Consider the following 12,280-nt stretch of genomic DNA (forward strand, 5'->3'; position numbering starts at 1 on the left):
CTTTGGTTTTCGAAAAATTTTAACTAACATTTTCCAAAATTTAATTTTATTAAACGATTAAAATTGGCACTTCCGATCGACCACCTATAGAATGGTCTATCGTGTTTATTCTCTCTAAAATAATTTTAATTATATTTAAAAATTAATTAAAAAACAGAATTGCTTTGTGCGCTGTATCGAATATAAAGTTTATCGAACTTCCTTGTCTTTTGGAACCCTGTCAATATTTTTCTCACAACATCCTGTTCCTTCTTGAAACTGGAAAACATAAAAATTCATAGGATTATAAGACACTTTTTGATATTGTAACCTTTTCATAAATTTGGCACAATTCCCTTATGATCGAAATCAATGTGTTGCCAGAAACATTTTGGCAAACTTTATGCATGCTTGAAGGACTTGAATTTCCTGTGGTGCTTTTATTAGGAATCTCATTTGAAATAAATATCACATTTTATTATTTAACTACAGTTTTTAACCGAATTATTTGCTACTTCTATTAAGCCTGTAAGTATAGAAAAAATTATGAAGCAATCGTTGTCTATCTTTAGATTAGGAAGTTATCTCAAGTGTTTTACTGCGTTCTCAAGAAGTGGAAAACTTGACTTCTGTTGAAATGTGACGTCATAATCGCAATATCGCGATTTCCTGAATATTTGCTTATTGAACTTCGAGTAACTGAACATTAGCAATTTTCTTTCGTGTTTATAATTGCGCCGCCACTGGAAGTCAATACTGCTGAACATTGTTATTAAACATTATATCTTTTGTATTAGTGAATATGGTCACTTTCCAGGCACTTGGCTCTATGGAAGTTCAATGGAAAGTGGCCATATCCCGGAGCAAAGTCTTCTGAGCGTTGCGTCATGTCAGTGATGACGGAGAGGGTTTAGAGGAGGACTCGTATGGAGAAGAGTTGGCTCGTGACTCGGCGCTTTGTTAGTAACTTCCCTCTCGTGATTCATGCGCAGACATACAAAGCAGTTTGTCGAACTGTGCCAGAGTTTTGGGTACACATGCACTGAGCTGAGTGCATGAGCACCGAACAGTTTCCCGAGTACCACGGAGGAACTCAGAGCGCGGAACACTCAAGTGAATTTTATTAGATTCCATTGAAGAGAGTGATTCAGTTGCACAATCAAATTCAATATCTTGAAGCAACGGAAGGAAAATAAATCATAAAAGTCTGCAATTAGTGGGAAAGTATATGAGTTTGTGTTTAAATTGAATTGCAGTCGTAAAATACTGCAACTGCATCCTAAAATATCCAGATCAACGGTAAGTTGTACCACATTGATTTCCTTGATTTACTTCTTTGTTTATATCAGTTCCCATCTGAAAACAATTTAGGACAGGTCTTTCCTCCTGCGCTGCACAAGAAAATTTCCATGTAGGAAATTCCTCGTTCGATTCCCTGAGCGTTGCAGTTTTCTTATTATTGATTTTTTTTTTCGGTCGCCGAGAAACTCAATGAACCCATGCTCCAGTTTTGATTCACTACGCCAGAAAGAGACAGGACTATAAGATTTTGCATAAATGTGACACAAATTCAACCCCAAAATTTCATCCACATCAATTAACCCATCAGAAGTTTGGCCTGAAATTCAATTTGCGCACCATTCTCGTAAATATTTTGCTGAAAATATCCTCAAACCCCCATAGCAGAAACCCAACCCGTTCTCAGATCGCCCTCAATACCTCTTTTCGCGTGTCGCCTTTCGCCAACGGTAAGGTCAAGATGAGACAAAGGTTATATCTCTTTTTTCCGTAAAAAACCTTTATTACAAACCCATGAATAGTGCAGCACACTGGAGCAAAAATTCAATTAAATTTCCTTTCATCGAGGATTTAGGACACTTGCGAAACCCAATTTTTGGATTATGTGGTTTCAATGGCATTTTTTGGCAAGTGATATTTCAATGGTTCACACAGATCTTTTAAGCCAGTCAGAAAGGTATTAGAATTGCAAATTTCCTGCCTGCCATGGAGTTTTCCGACAAGTTTGAATGAAGACGTTTTGACAAATTTTAACACTTTTACTCTGAATTTGATGAATAATTTAAGATGATAATTCGGATGAATTGTTAGGTCACGGTTTTGGATGACTTCTACCTTTATTGCGGAAATGCTAAATAAGTCTAAGTTTAGCAGATTACGAAGCATTGTTGAATGAGCTATTGTTCGCAGTTGAAGGTAGAGCAAAATAAAAAAAAATATCTTATCATTCCAAATCATAACTCCAAAAATTTTATTTTAAAACAATGTTCCGAAACTAATTCTTCAAAACCAACACAGTAACGTAAGGGTTTTTATGTGTTACGTATTTAGATTCTATACTTTCGAAGCTTTGAAAATAAGATCTTGAATTTGATTTAAATACTTTGCATAGGTTTTCCCAAACTATGACACTCATTTATAAAGGTTTAGTCAATCGGTGGCAGCCAAAATCCCGAAAGCCAAAATCCCGAAAAGGCAAAAATCCCGACAGCCAAAATCCCGAATGTTCAAAACCATGAAAGGGATAAAATTATATGGAGGAAAATTTTCAGAATAATTTCCCAAGACACAGAAGATTTCCCTTTGCCTCCAGCGAGCGCGGGTGCAATCGTGGGAGTAGCTATGACACTTTTAAGAATTCGGGATTTTGGCTTTCGGGATTTTGGCTTTCGGGATTTTGGCTTTCGGGATTTTGACTGGGACCCTTACTCAATGTTCTATATAGTCGTTTTGATTTGCCATTGCTATCACCACAAGTTTTTGGTCCTAGGGCCCCTATAGAACCTCATTTGTAGGAGTTTAGATTTTGTATTTTCGAATCTATTTGGGCCCTTATAAACAGGGTTCTATAGAGGCTCTAGGGCTAGAAAACCTACAATGATTACAACAATATATTAAAACTACTAAGAGCCCAATAGAAACTTCGTTTGTAAGGTCTCTAATAGTATCAGGTTAATGCTCTAGAAGCACTTACGACTTAAGGCAAGAGGATTATTCGCAAGGATTGACCTGAGCCTATTTGGGCCCTTACAAACGAGTTTCTATAAGGGCTCTTACTGTGTTATCACATTTGAACATAAAAATTTTAATATGATTCACATTAATTGTCGCTGGTGAGAGTTCAAATGTGTAATTTGTGTGTTTGAATCATTTTGTATTCCAAATTTGATCTATTTGTTGATAAAAAGGTAGACTCGGCCCGCAAAATTTGATATAAATTGATTTATAGCATTAATGCGAAAAATTAATGCAATTTTCACTTTAATTTTTTAATGTGAAAAATATTTATGTTTTAGGTAAATTTAAACTCATTTTTGCAGGCCAAGTCCACTTCTTTATTAATAAATAGAAAAACCCCAAATATTAAGTGACTCAAAGACACAAATAACATATTTGGACGCTCACAAGCGACAATTAATGTGAATCACATTAAAATTTTAATGTGCAAATGTGATAACGCCGTTGGACTAGAAAAACTACGGTATGATCCTAAGCCCTGTGTATATGTCTGTCGAGATTATAAGGGATAATTTTTTACTGCTAAGTTTTATAGCCTAAATATTTTTGGAAGTCAGCGTGGATCTATTTGGATCCTAACTCTGGTTACTTGACTGTATTCGGACCGGAGTTGGAATCAACATTTTATACGTTGTCCTACAAGGAACGTGGCCGATTTCAGCCGTAATCCTTGATCCTCTGTCAAACCTTTCCTGTAGTTGTTTATATTGGGAAACGTGGTGAAAATATAAGGTCACAGATCTCATTTTGGGTCCATAGAAAACAAAGGTTTTGGTGTGGTCTGTAATTTGATATTTACCAAGAACCATCTTGTCAATTCTTAAAGTGACTGACGTAACCCTATTGAAGTTTCCCCTTAACCGCCATCTGGCACGCGCCTGATGAGTATGCCTATCACGAGATAAGTTTAAACCGATCTTTTGTTTTAGAAAAACTATATTTTGATTGCTCTATATACAGTATTTTATCATCAAGTTTAAAGTAATTCTATAACTTTATAATCAAAATAAGGCATTCGATGTGGATTAATTTCTAAAAATTATATTTATTTCAGAATTAGTTCTGCAAATTTGTCTCAATAATTACTTTAGTAAATACTTAATGTAAATAAATAATAAATGTAACATAAAGGAAAATTGAAAAATAAAGAACAGAACATGAAAAACAAATTAAGTACCAAACAAACCGGAATTTTCATTAAGCTTTGAATAAAGAAAAACGATTTCTAAAAGTTTAAAAAACTAATTTTTCCCCTAACTATGCATATGATAAGACTCAATATTAATTTTCTGTTATCAATCACTTGAAATATAGATAAATTAAATAAAAGCGAAAATTTTAATAAACCCAAATATTGTCTATAGCAATCATGACCTGAATTTTAAAAAGCATATCTGCGAGAATCGAATCATTAACATTTTAAGAATAAAGTCCATCCCAACTTCCTGTTGTCTAACTTTTCTAAAAAATTACGGTCAAGAACTAGCTCACTAAAAGATTACAATTAGCAAGATATTAAGAAAATTACAGTTGAATTAATGAGTGAATATACTAATTTGTTGTTCATTTTACTGGTCACTTTAAAGAGGCAATTTTAGGTGTGATTCTTTCATAATCACACCTATTAGTTTTAATATGTTATAAAATAAATTAGGAATAAAAAGAAGAAGATAGTCAAAAATTTATAAACTCTGAATTTGTCTTTCTAATTAAATTTTAATGGTTTTTTTTATTGATTTTATATTACAATCTCTTACTTGTAAAAAAAAAACAGTTTGGTATATGTTCGTCTTGAAAATATTTCCCTTTAAACCTTAATCACCCAATCATAAGGTATTTTTCCACACCGATTTTTTTCTTGAGAATCTTGTGGCACGTTCTGTGTATCCAAAAGATTATTTCCCTTAGGTACTTTATCGAGGAAAATTGACAATTTTCACACTTAAATTGGATTTAAGTATGTTGACCCTAATTGCAATCGAAAATTGATGTGAAGAATTGAAATTTTCAACATTTTCCACCTCATTTGTCCACAACTTTCCCACGTGGTTACTGTACTATGGACTTTTGAGATTTTTTGCGGTGCTCAGATTAGTTTAAAAAAAACGCCTAATCTCTCAATTAAACTTGTTGTATGAATTAGCATAAATCTGGGTGGTATTTTGATAAATTCGTATTGTACTAAGAACGCAAAAAAAAAAACTAACAACATCAGTGTAGATTTTTCAGTGTCAAAGGTCAAGGTTTTGGGGTCTTTCAAGTGCCCTGACTATCATTCCACCTTTGTCACGATTTCACTGATCCAAGCGAATTCAATGAGCCATCAGGGAAGAACGGAAGTCGTCGTAGCACGTCTTTTCCAGTGTTAAGTAAAAAAAAAGCGCTCATTTGCATTCAAAGTGTCTCTACATCGCAAGCCACATGTTCACTGATAAGAGGAAAGATTGAGAATTGTGTGACGCAAGACCCTCTAGAAGCCTTGGTTGTTGTCACAAAATTGGTCAATTGTAAACAGATTGATTAAGTCGCGTAAAATTGATTGTCGATAATGCACAAACAATATTCTATTCCAATTTCGTAAATTGCAATTGAAAGTATTTCGCACTATATTTTGTTATAACTGATAAGAAATTCTACAGATTTTTTTTGATAGAAATATCAAGCCGGAAAAAAAAGAATTTGCCCCCAAGGCAACATCAAGCAGACTAAATGGTGTCAATACCAGGAATGTTTCAAAATACCAAGATAAGGGGGTTGTAACGCAATCACGGAGCTTTTTGCTGAGAAAGTTGATACACAAATTTAATGGATGATATTGTGAGGGTCATATTTCTTCAATTTGATGGTTTATGTGTACTAGAGTGGCCCTTGAAGCTTCTGAAATGACTTTAGAAGAGCTTTGGAGAGTCTACTGATGAGATTTCCTCAAAGCAATCTCTCAGAAACTATCAAATTATTTACATCTATCTCTTAAGCAGCTGCAATGCAACAATAGCCTTTCACTTCGGTCTTTGTCCAAGAGTTGACTCAGAGAGACATATACTTGCTTTAATCCCCAGTCATGGAGTGTTTCTTTGTAGACAAAGAAAATTGTTGACTCTTGGAGCTTTTGTTGTGTTAAAGCGGCTTCTATTTTATTCACACAGCGTGACTCCATAATTTCAAATTTAATGCGGTTTGATGTTTTGTGATACAATCTAATTCTGCAAACTGATTTTGAACTTGGTACATTCAATCAAACTATGCAATCATGTTAGATTTGTAGAAACGTGAATTTTATTTTTAGAAAAAGAAATTAGAAAAAGAAATCATTAGCTTTTTTGTAGAGAGCTGCCGGTAATTTAGATAATTTTACTGCTTTTATCTTCACAGGGATATCACTTTTATTAAGCTCATCATTACAATTACCTTTATTTTCATATATTTTATTTTTGGATGCTTTAAATAGTATCTAGCCGGACATTCAACTAATTCTTATAACGATTTTCCATATTCTAAGCTCTTAACGATTTTAGAGAGTATATTTCTCAACCGATTGCAATAAGTTTAGTATCATTGGAAAGGTTTTGAAATCCCTGACAAGTTTAAATCAGTTATAATTTGTTATGATCAGTTTTTCGTTTCAAGAAAATTTTAGGGTGAGCTATGAAAATCGGTTAGGGATCAATACACTTAAAAAATGGAACTGGAAAACCATTGCTGATTTCTAAACATATCTATTAATCTGTATTGATAATGGAAATCTAATTTTAGAGTTTAATATCAAAGACGCAAGTTTGGCAACTTTTCTAAACTAGAATCCTTTGCCATTTTATTAACTGTAATGTATAGAATTTTAGTATTTAATATATCTGCATGCATATTTGCCATTGCAGTATTATGAAAATGACGATTTAACTTTGATATAATTTAAAATTTTTAAATATATTTTTTAAATGCGAAAAATGGAATTTATAAATATAAGCAATATGATAATCTTAATTATTAATCAAATAGTATTTGAAGACCTTTCTTGGAAGACTTCAAAATTTACTTGTCGACATTTGATTGAATTGATAAACATAAAAAAATGGTTATAACAAAGAATAAAAATAGATTTTTTTTAAGAAGTTCTTATTAGGGGAATGCGTGCTACCTTCGGACGGTTTATGCTTTTACATTTTAATACCTAGTCCAATGCCTCAAATTTTCAGAAGAGAGCTATGCGTGAAATCCATAAGGAACATAGAGAAAAAATTGAACTATCCGAAGCTTGACCCCTTCCGAAGGTAAGGCGCTTTCCCCTATACATATTAATAAGTAACGAAATACGATAATAGAAGTTATCTTGAGGAAGTCTATAAACCAGGAACCTTAGAAATATTAAATATTATTAGTTTTAAAATCAATTAAATAATAGTTTATTGATTCATTTTATTAGAAAAATTATAATAAAAAGTATTTAAACGTAAATAATATAATTTTTTCAGACTTTCTTTATGAATGAGCATTTCACTTCCTATCTAAGGGCCTTGACAGACTTGAGGATTAGCCGAGAGACGACTTAGCGTAATTGTATTCGAAATAATGGTTAAACCGCATTTTTGTCGCCTTCAACTAAGCCGTCACTCGGATTAAGTCGTAAGTGTGTCTAGTCTAGGGCATAATACTAATCGGAAAGACGTCGTTATTGGTAGTCATCGAAACGTTGGTACCTCAAAATTAAAGTTTACGTATAGTCATTCCTAGCCATACCCATGAGACGTTGAACTACTGACGAACAAACAACGTCTCTACGACTTTGTATCATGCTTCTAATCATTCGGTGCTTATTTGGACGATTTCACTTTTCTTGAAGTTCTAAATAGAATAGTTATTTAAATAGAAAAAAAGTTTACTGATCAATATATTGCATGGTCAATAAAAAAAAGCTTCTGTAAGACAAAGCTTAAACTTTTTTTTATATAACAAGACAATAGGAGAATGTAAGAATGGTTCGCACAGAGTGAACCTTCAAATGATGCGAATTTTCACTTTGTTTGCAAAGAGCTGACCTACCATTTCTCATCTCGTTTCATGAGCTTAATATCTTATGCAAAGAGAAAATTTGCGTTGTTGGAAGGTTCACTCTGTGCGAACTATGCCTACATTCCCCTAATATTGTCAAATTTAACAACGCTTTAAGCTTTTGAAGTTCCTTATGAACTATCATTTACAAATTGAACATTATTTTAAATGTTTATCACCTTTTGTCGATAGAGTCAATATGAGGCTTTGATTTATGAAAATCGCACTAGTTGAAACTCAGTAAAATAGTTGACAATAAATTTATAAAAGTTCTCTTTGTATTCGTCAAGTGAATGCAAACATTTACTAAAGTTCCTGTGACTCTCTTTCAAGCTAGAGAAAAATTCTCTGAAGATGTACCCAGAAAGTTTACACAAGAAATTTTATGTAAACAATTGAGGAAAAAAATATGACGCATATGCGCATCCCTGAACTCCCCTTTGTATGTGACTATTGCTGGATATAATTGTATGGCATATACTGTGAAATGATACCTAATAATGGCTTTCTATGCAATCTCTGAAGCTTTTGATCACTACTTGTCTCCTGCATAATGACTAATATCGAGGCGTGCAATTGATTGGAATTGAATCAAATGCTGATTGAGAGAGCATCATGCTGGTTCTTTTGTTGTCCCACATTCCCATTGATAAATATATTTCCGTATTCTTCATAAAAAATACCCATGTGGTTTCCATTGATGACTCCCCATACTTTTCCGCCGAAAAGCCCGTGGATGGAAACTTCCGAGAGCGAACAAATGACTATTTAATGGACTCTGTTCAACTCACGAGCAGCAGAAATTCTGTGCTAGAAACCAACTCTCTCATAGTCTTCCGACAAAGACCAGAAAGACAGGGCAGAACTCGAGGTAGCAATCACCTGGTTTTATTTGCCTTTAACACTTCCTATTTGAGGATTTGCGATCAAAAGCATGCTGGTTCGCAACACAATGTATAGAATCGCAATTTTATCTGGTTGATTCCAGTAATCAATGTCTCTTGAGGTATTTTTAGATATACTTTTTGGGACAAAAGGTGTTATCACAGTGATAAGGGCAATGAAACGCAAAACCCTCTTCCGATTCAGTAAATTTTAATATAAGAATTCAATTCAGTTTACAATGTGTAGTGACACAGACGTGATATGTGTTTCATAAAGTTAATTAAAATAAGTCAAATTAAGATCACTGTAAATCTAATTTGAGAAAAATACAAAGAAAAAGCGAGACTAACAAATTCTAATCGAACTTGACAAATGCAGTGTAAATAAATTTAGTTTAATCACTGTGCGTATATAATCAATTTATATAACTAAACATTAATCATAAACGAATACAAATGAAACAAACTCTGTCGAGATATTTTTTGTTATTGTAAAATTCATGCACAACATCACGCTTAACAGTTTAAATAAAATATTCAAAGTGGCATTCGTTGTTCGTAGTTAGTAAAGAATTTAAAAGAAAAATGGTAAGTTCCAATTCATTGATATTAATGAAGTGGACAATTTTGAAATGTTATTCTCTCTTATTGCGGATTAAGAATAATCTGTGTCTTATTAAATATTTAATCTCATGAAATATTTTATTCTACAATGCTATAAAGTACACGTGGAAAATGCTCTATATTGGAAATTTCAAGTTTAATTATTAATTCATTGAAAAATTCAAAACTAATTATTAATATTTGAGTTTTATTAACTTTTCATTAATTTATATATATTTTTTGTGTACTTCAAAAATGTGTACTGCTAGTAACTAAATTCATAAAATCTGGTAAGAGCTAGCCATTTTTTTAACCTCTCACAATGCTCCAAAGTAGTGTAATTTTAACAGAGTAGATTGTTCTGTTACGTTTTTTCTTCTTTTATTGGAATTTTATCTGTTCAAAAAATTTAAGCGTGTTCTTACATGACTGGCGTGAGAAAAAGCTTTTCCACTGTTTCGCTCTGAAGGTTGGTCAACGTCGTTAAGACAGCGTGGACGCAGAAACTACACAGTCTATTTCTCAAAACAAATTCGTACTTCGAAAGCATCGTAATAATTCGAATAAATTTATCTACCTATTTATCTGTCTTGTCCATTTAGATTTTTATGTATATTCAACTAATTCTTCAACGTACTCTTCAACTTGCTTTATTACTTCTGTTATTAAGTTCTAGTTAATATAAAAGGCCCTAATGTTAATCCGATATTCCTACACAACAACGAATTTTCCACGAAACCCTGCCGTGGGATTAGTATATTCTTTACTATTTGTGTGAATTTTGTTGTAAGACAGAAATGTCAATTCAGTATCTTCACACAAAATTGATCTCTCATTATCCCTTCGAATCCCAAAGGTATTCAAATGGATACAAAAAACAAAAACAATTTGAAGATCAATGAAAGAAGTCTGGGTTTCACTCTCTTCCTTGACTTTTACTAGTAAATTTTATTTTTTGCTTTTAAATCTATTGGGACTGTGTGGGATTGCACTTACTCGTGGAATACTGTATTGGTATTGGTATTTACAATTTTATTTTTGTGAAGTGTGATTTAAAAAATCAAACCCATTGCAGTACCTATGTATAAATGTAATCCCAAGAGCATTTCAAAGAATTTCAAATTGAAATTTGCATATGAAGCACAAGAAGAAGAAACATTGAATGTCTTTGAATATCTTTAGAATTATATCTTTCGAAAAATTTCTGAAATTAAACTTTTATTTTAGCAAAATTTCAGATATGTTGATGTTATACTTTTAGAGTGCACGCACACTGTAGTAGGGGAAAGTACTCTCCCTTCGATCATTCATGCCTTCGAATAATGTGAATTTTCTTTAAGTTTTCCTAAGAGGCTTAAACATTTCTATTAAATAATAGTTAGCTTATTATCAATTATTGATAATTATGTGACAATCATGTGGAAATCTCTTAATAAAAGTAAGATAAATTTACATTATTCGAAGGCATGAACGTTCCAAGGGAGAGCACTTTCTTCTATATATGGAATCCGGTGTCAGTGGAATATATCGTACAATTGCAAATTCCATTTCGGTGAGAATAATGTTGGTTTTTTATTTCAATTTAAACAAATTCCTTAATTCTTTTTTCCTAAAAAATTTAAATAGTTGTCTCGCTTAGATTTTAGCGTTCTGACCAACTTGCCAATTACAGCCCTGATCAATCAACCAGCTGATGTGTCGGATGGGTCAGGGAATCAGCGGGGTACCGCGGGTTCTTGACTGGCGCAAACTCGTCAGCGAACGCTTTTGTTCAGGCAACTTCTCGGGCCCATTCGCGGTTTCTCGAAGCTGGGAGACCCGGCTGGGGGGAATCTTTCTCTCATGGGGCACAGAAGTGTCTGCAGCCAGTAGTTTGTTCACTCTGATGCGATATCGTTACGGCGGTTTGTTCCGCGACGACGCGCTTTGCAAAACCATTCGGCAGCCAGAACGCGAAAACGGCTTGAAAAATTGTGATCAGTGCTCAAAAAATCGTCTATTTATTCAGTCGTTGGTGTCATCCAGCTGATTTCGTGGCCTCTGAAGTTGTACCAGTCAAGGTGCCCACTTAATGCCAAATAGCCGAGCTGTTGTCGCTGGCTAATTCCATAGGTGATTGTGTGTAGAATAGCAAGTAGAAGTCATCATCTGCCAAAATATCATCTCTTGTGCGTGTTTTCCGCGAAGTGAGTGTCCATTGAGGCCCTTTATTGGCATTTGGAAATAACCCCATTTCATTTCCAACTCCCCAAACTGCCTCAGAATCAAATTGAAAGCAAATATTGCAACTCAAATATATCCAGATTCCCACTGGCCTATATTTCATCTCCCATCGCACCCACAATAATCAATACCATTCTCATCTCCCATTCAGTAATATGTATGTATGCCTAATATTACATATAGTATTTGTGAATTCGTTTTCTCTTCGGCAAATGGATGGTTTTTGGTCCACGGAAGAGGAATTTTTCCCTAGAGTGACATCTTTCAGATAAATTTAAGCCTAAAAAACTTCATTGTTTGCCAAAAAGATCATCATTAGCGGTCTTAGTTAATTCTTTTATCCCACACCTGTCCAATTTGCGTAACATCCGTCTAAAATTAGGCGACAGATGCACTTTCATCGTCTAATTTAAGTGCACGTGAACTCAGAGATACTGTAAAGCTTTTTAGCCTCGTATAAGCAATTAAAAAGTGTTGTATACATTAGAAAACATTTCATAAATTGTGCG

At 33.5% G+C, this 12,280-nt stretch overlaps 1 protein-coding gene across 3 annotated transcripts in view; it reads left to right on the top strand.

Moving 5' to 3' along the window:
• Positions 1 to 871: 871 nt before the first annotated feature.
• The window catches only part of LOC129807674 (ATP-binding cassette subfamily G member 4), a 44,170-nt gene continuing 32,761 nt past the window's right edge, over positions 872 to 12,280 (top strand). Inside the window, exon 1 of one of the 3 annotated variants that reach the window (XM_055857107.1) lies at positions 872 to 1,278. The gene's annotated coding sequence lies outside the window, so the exon portion shown is untranslated. Of the gene's footprint in view, positions 1,279 to 11,396; positions 11,735 to 12,280 lie in introns of those variants that run through there. The other 2 variants (XM_055857105.1, XM_055857106.1) reach the window with 2 other exon arrangements.

Source organism: Phlebotomus papatasi, chromosome 3 (genome assembly GCF_024763615.1).
Source record: "Phlebotomus papatasi isolate M1 chromosome 3, Ppap_2.1, whole genome shotgun sequence".
Taxonomy (NCBI): domain Eukaryota; kingdom Metazoa; phylum Arthropoda; class Insecta; order Diptera; family Psychodidae; genus Phlebotomus; species Phlebotomus papatasi.